The sequence below is a fragment of the Oncorhynchus tshawytscha genome, linkage group LG09 (genome assembly GCF_018296145.1).
Source record: "Oncorhynchus tshawytscha isolate Ot180627B linkage group LG09, Otsh_v2.0, whole genome shotgun sequence".
In the NCBI taxonomy this organism is placed as follows: Eukaryota; Metazoa; Chordata; class Actinopteri; order Salmoniformes; family Salmonidae; genus Oncorhynchus; species Oncorhynchus tshawytscha.
This window is the reverse complement of record NC_056437.1, coordinates 6,691,040-6,698,555: the sequence shown is the minus strand read 5'-3', so window position 1 is coordinate 6,698,555 and position 7,516 is coordinate 6,691,040.

The following is a 7,516-nucleotide window of genomic DNA, read 5'->3' as shown; positions in this document are numbered from 1 at the left end:
GAATAAATGTTTTGTATGTTTGCAATTCGGAGGGAGAATGGGCAGGTCAAAATTGTTTTGTGTCTTTGAACTGGGTATGGTAGTAGGTACCAGGCACACCGGTTTGTGTCAAGAACTACAACGCTGCTGGGTGTTTCACGCTCAACAGTTTCCCGTGTATCAAGAATGGTCCACCACCCAAAGGACATCCAGCCAATTTGACACAATTTGTGGGAAGCATTGGAGTCTACATGGGTCAGCATCCCTGTGGACTGCTTCTGACACATTGTAGAGTTCATAACCCAATGAATTGAGGCTGTTCTGAGGGCAAAAGGGGTGCAACTCAATATTAGGAAGGTGTTCCTAATGATTTGTACACTCTTTATGTACAGTGCATTCAGAAAGAATTCAGACCCCTTGACTTTTTCCACATTTTGTTACGTTACAGCCTTATTATAAAATTGATTAAAAAAATTCCCACCCACTCATAAGATTTACACACTATACCCCTAAATGACAAAGCAGAAACAGGTTTAAGATATTTTAGAAAATGTGTACCAAAAAAATGGAAATACCACATTTCCATAAGTATTCAGACCCTTTACTCAGTACTTTGTTTGATCAACTTTGGCAGCGATTACAGCCTCAAGTCTTCTTGGGTATGACGCTGCAAGCTTGGCACACCTGTATTTGGGGAGTTTCATCAATGCTGCAGACATTTTTTGGTACCCTCTCCCAGGTCTGTACCTCGGCTCAATCCTGTCTCCGAGCTCCAAGACAATTCTTTCGACCTCATAGCTTGGTTTTTGCTCTGACATGCACTGTCAATTGTGAGACCGTATATACGATGCCTTGCACAAGTATTCATCCCCCTTGTCATTTTTCCTATTTTGTTGCATAATAATAATAATAAATAATTTGTATATATGTTTTATTTGGATTTCATGTAATGGAACAAAATAGTCCAAATTGTTGAAGTGAAATGAAAAAAGGTTGTTTAAAAAAAAAATGGTGAGTGCATAGAAATTATAAATGAAAAAAATAACTTGTTTCAAAATTTTAAAATTAATTAATTAAAAACAGAAAAATGGTGTGTACAGATGTATTCACCCCCTTTGCTATGAAGCCCCTAAATAATATCTGGTGCAACCAATTACCTTCAGAAGTCACATAATTAGTTAAATAAAGTCCACCTGTGTGCAATCTAAGTGTCACATGATCTCAGTAAATATATATACACACCTGTTCTGAAAGGCCCAAGATTCTGCCAAGCAAGCGGCACCATGACGACCAAAGAGCTCTCCAAACAGTTCAGAGACAAAGTTGTGGAGAAGAACAGATCAGGGTTGGGTTATAAAAAAATATCCGTAACATTGAACATCCCACGGAGCACCATTAAATCCATTATTATAAATTGGAAAGAATATGGCACCACCACAAACCTGCCAAGAGAGGGCCGCCCACCAAAACTCACAGACCAGGCAAGGAGGGCATTAATCAGAGAGGCAATAAAGAGATCAAAGATAACCCTGAAGGAGCTGCAAAGCTCCACAGTGGAGATTGGAGGAGCTGTCCATAGGACCACTTTAAGCCATAAACATACCCCAGAGCTGGGCTTTACGGAAGAGGGGCCAGAAAAAAAAGCCATTGGTCAGATGAGACTAAAATTGAAATTTTTGGCCATCAAGGGAAATGCTATGTCTGGCACAAACCAAACACCTCTCATCACCCCGAGAAAACCATCCCCTCAGTGAAGCATGGTTATGACAGCATCATGCTGTGGTTTTTCAGCAGCAGGGACTGGGAGACTGGTCAGAATTGAAGGAATGGTGTATGGTCATGATGTGGAGGTAAACCCAGGCCCTGCATGTCCCCAGGCACCCTCATTTGCTGACTTCTGTGATCGAACAAGCCTTGGTTTCATGCATGTCAACATCAGAAGCCTCCTCCCTAAGTTTGTTTTACTCACTGCTTTAGCACACTCTGCCAACCCTGATGTCCTTGCTGTGTCTGAATCCTGGCTCAGGAAGGACACCAAAAATTCTGAGATTTCCCAACTATAACATTTTCCGCAAGATAGAACTGCCAAAGGGGGAGGAGTTGCAGTCTACTGTAGAGAGAGCCCGCAAAGTAATGTCATACTTTCCAGGTCCATACCCAAACAGTTCGAACTTCTAATTTTAAAAATTAATCTCTCCAGAAATAAGTCTCTCACTATTGCCGCCTGCTACCGACCCCCTCAGCAGAGTTTGTTCTGTTAGGTGGCCTAAACTGGGATATGCTTAACACCCCGGCAGTCCTACAATCTAAGCTAGATGCCCTCAATCTCACACAAATCATCAAGGAACCCACCAGGTACAACCCTAAATCTGTAAACAAGGGCACCCTCATAGATGTTATCCTGACCAACTGGCCCTCCAAATACACCTCCGCTGTCTTCAATCAGGATCTCAGCGATCACTGCCTCATTGCCTGTATCCGCTACGGATCCGCAGTCAAACGACCACCCCTCATCACTGTCAAATGCTCCCTAAAACACTTCTGCGAGCAGGCCTTTCTAATCGACCTGGCCTGCGTATCCTAGAAGGATATTGACCTCATCCCGTCAGTTGAGGATGCCTGGTCATTCTTTAAAAGTAACTTCCTCACCATCTTAGATAAGCATGCTCCGTTCAAAAAATGCAGAACTAAGAACAGATATAGCCCCTGGTTCACTCCAGACCTGACTGCCCTCAACCAGCACAAAAACATCCTGTGGCGGACTGCAATAGCATCAAATAGTCGCCGCGATATGCAACTGTTCAGGGAAGTCAGGAACCAATACACGCAGTCAGTCAGGAAAGCAAAGGCCAGCTTTTTCAAGCAGAAATTTGCATCCTGTAGCTCTAACTCCAAAAAGTTCTGGGACACTGTAAAGTCCATGGAGAACAAGAGCACCTCCTCCCAGCTGCCCACTGCACTGAGGCTAGGTAACACGGTCACCACCGATAAATCCATGATAATCGAAAACTTCAACAAGCATTTCTCAACGGCTGGCCATGCCTTCCTCCTGGCTACTCCAACTTCGGCCAACAGCTTCCCCCCCTCCCCGCAGCTACTCGCCCAAGCCTCTCCAGGTTCTCCTTTACCCAAATCCAGATAGCAGATGTTCTGAAAGAGCTGCAAAGCCTGGACCCGTACAAATCAGCTGGGCTTGACAATCTGGACCCTCTATTTCTGAAACTATCTGCCGCCATTGTCGCAACCCCTATTACCAACCTGTTCAACCTCTCTTTCATATCGTCTGAGATCCCCAAGGACTGGAAAGTTGCAGCGGTCATCCCCCTCTTCAAAGGGGGAGACACCCTGGACCCAAACTGTTACAGACCTATATCCATCCTGCCCTGCCTATCTAAGGTCTTCGAAAGCCAAGTCAACAAACAGATCACTGACCATCTTGAATCCCACCGTACCTTCTCCGCTGTGCAATCTGGTTTCAGAGCTGGTCACGGGTGCACCTCAGCCACGCTCAAGGTACTAAACGATATCATAACCGCCATCGATAAAAGACAGTACTAGTACTGTGCAGCCGTCTTCATCGACCTGGCCAAGGCTTTCGACTCTGTCAATCACCATATTCTTATCGGCAGACTCAGTAGCCTCGGTTTTTCTAATGACTGCCTCGCCTGGTTCACCAACTACTTTGCAGACAGAGTTCAGTGTGTCAAATCGGAGGGCATGTTGTTCGGTCCTCTGGCAGTCTCTATGGTGGTGCCACAGGGTTAAATTCTTGACCATCCCTCCCAACACCACGTAACCATCCCTCCCAACACCACATAACCATCCCTCCCAACACCACGTAAACATCCCTCCCAACACCACATAACCATCCCTCCCAACACCACATAACCATCCCTCCCAACACCACATAACCATCCCTCCCAACACCACATAACCATCCCTCCACAAACCAACACCACGTAACCATCCCTCCACAAGCCAACACCATGTAACCATCCCTCCACAAGCCAACACCACGTAAACATCCCTCCCAACACCACATAACCATCCCTCCCAACACCACATAACCATCCCTCCCAACACCACGTAAACATCCCTCCACAAGCCAACACAACATAACCATCCCTCCCAACACCACGTAACCATCCCTCCCAACACCACGTAAACATCCCTCCCAACACCACATAACCATCCCTCCCAACACCACATAACCATCCCTCCCAACACCACGTAAACATCCCTCCACAAGCCAACACAACATAACCATCCCTCCCAACACCACATAACCATCCCTCCTCAAGCCAACACCACGTAACCATCCCTCCCAACACCACGTAACCATCCCTCCCAACACCACGTAACCATCCCTCCCAACACCACGTAGACATCCCTCCCAACACCACGTAACCATCCCTCCACAAGCCAACACCACGTAAACATCCCTCCCAACACCTCGTAACCATCCCTCCCACACCACGTAACCATCCCTCCCAACACCATAACCATCCCTCCCAACACCACGTAACCATCCCTCCCAACACCACGTAACCATCCCTCCCAACACCTCGTAACCATCCCTCCCAACACCACGTAACCATCCCTCCCCACCACGTAACCATCCCTCCCAACACCATAACCATCCCTCCCAAAACCACGTAAACATCCCTCCCAACACCACGTAACCATCCCTCCCAACACCACGTAACCATCCCTCCCACACCACGTAACCATCCCTCCCAACACCACGTAACCATCCCTCCCAACACCACGTAACCATCCCTCCCAACACCATGTAACCATCCCTCCCAACACCACGTAACCATCCCTCCCACACCACGTAACCATCCCTCCCAACACCACATAACCATTCCTCCCAACACCACATAAACATCCCTCCCAACACCACGTAACCATCCCTCCACAAGCCAACACCATGTAACCATCCCTCCAAACTCCACATAACCATCCCTCCCAACACCATGTAACCATCCTCCCAACACCACATAACCATCCCTCCAACACCACGTAACCATCCCTCCACAAGCCAACACCACATAACCATCCCTCCCAACACCACGTAAACATCCCTCCCAACACCACATAAACATCCCTCCCAACACCACGTAAACATCCCTCCCAACACCACGTAACCATCCCTCCCAACACCACGTAACCATCCCTCCCAACACCACGTAACCATCCCTCCCAACACCACGTAACCATCCCTCCCAACACCACGTAACCATCCCTCCCAACACCACGTAACCATCCCTCCCAACACCACGTAAACATCCCTCCCAACACCACGTAACCATCCCTCCCAACACCACGTAACCATCCCTCCCAACACCACGTAAACATCCCTCCCAACACCACGTAACCATCCCTCCAAACACCATGTTAACATCCCTCCAAACACCATGTAACCATCCCTCCAAACACCACTTAACCATCCCTCCCAACACCACGTAACCATCCCTCCCAACACCACGTAACCATCCCTCCCACACCACTTAACCATCCCTCCCAACACCACGTAACCATCCCTCCCAACACCATGTTAACATCCCTCCAAACACCATCCCATCCTCCAAACACCACATAACCATCCCTCCCAACACCACATAAACATCCCTCCCAACACCATGTAACCATCCCTCCCAACACCACGTAACCATCCCTCCCAACACCACGTAACCATCCCTCCCAACACCACGTAACCATCCCTCCCAACACCATGTAACCATCCCTCCCAACACCACGTAACCATCCCTCCCACACCACGTAACCATCCCTCCCAACACCACATAACCATTCCTCCCAACACCACATAAACATCCCTCCCAACACCACGTAACCATCCCTCCACAAGCCAACACCATGTAACCATCCCTCCAAACTCCACATAACCATCCCTCCCAACACCATGTAACCATCCCTCCCAACACCACATAACCATCCCTCCGAACACCACGTAACCATCCCTCCACAAGCCAACACCACATAACCATCCCTCCCAACACCACGTAAACATCCCTCCCAACACCACATAAACATCCCTCCCAACACCACGTAAACATCCCTCCCAACACCACGTAAACCATCCCTCCCAACACCACGTAACCATCCCTCCCAACACCACGTAACCATCCCTCCCAACACCACGTAACCATCCCTCCCAACACCACGTAACCATCCCTCCCAACACCACGTAAACATCCCTCCCAACACCACGTAACCATCCCTCCCAACACCACGTAACCATCCCTCCCAACACCACGTAAACATCCCTCCCAACACCACGTAACCATCCCTCCAAACACCATGTTAACATCCCTCCAAACACCATGTAACCATCCCTCCAAACACCACTTAACCATCCCTCCCAACACCACGTAACCATCCCTCCCAACACCACGTAACCATCCCTCCCAACACCACTTAACCATCCCTCCCAACACCACGTAACCATCCCTCCCAACACCATGTTAACATCCCTCCAAACACCATGTAACCATCCCTCCAAACACCACATAACCATCCCTCCCAACACCACATAAACATCCCTCCCAACACCACGTAACCATCCCTCCCAACACCACATAACCATCCCTCCGAACACCACGTAACCATCCCTCCACAAGCCAACACCACGTAACCATCCCTCCCAACACCACGTAAACATCCCTCCAAACACCATGTAACCATCCCTCCCAACACCACGTAAACATCCCTCCCAACACCACGTAAACATCCCTCCCAACACCACATAACCATCCCTCCCAACACCACATAACCATCCCTCCCAACACCATGTAACCATCCCTCCCAACACCACGTAAACATCCCTCCTCAAGCCAACACCACATTGCCATTCAACGAAAAGTATGGGGCCATAAACAAACTCGAGGCAGCATCTCTGGTGGGCAAAGACTAACTGGAGGGAGACTTAAAAACCATTTTCACACACACACACTCACACACTCACGCACGCACACACACACACACACACACACACTCACGAACACACTCACGAACACACACACACACACACACACACACACACACACACACACACACACACACACACACACACCACCACTCGAACTCTAAACCACTTTTAGACTACCTACAAAAAACAATGAGGAGCTCCCTCAGCCTCCCTTCGGCAATTCTGACCTATGAACTATTTTCCTGCTTACAAACAAAATCTCAAACAGGATGTAGCTCAATACAGAAGTGGTTCGATAAAGCAAACACGAGGCTACAAGACTGTCTTTCGAGTACCGACTGTGATGCTCACATCGAGGAATACAACCACTGGGTCTTGCGTGAAAGCCCCTGTTCCGGATGACTTTGTGATGTCTCTCTCTGGCCGATATGAGGATTAGACCCAGGTGGAGGAGAAGAGACCAGACATCAATGGTTAAGGATAAACATAAATACTTTACTGAGAAACGGTACACCTAGGAGAAAAACAATAAAACACTAAGTCTTGAAAACTTAGGAAACACGCACACACAGTAAACAATTCAAG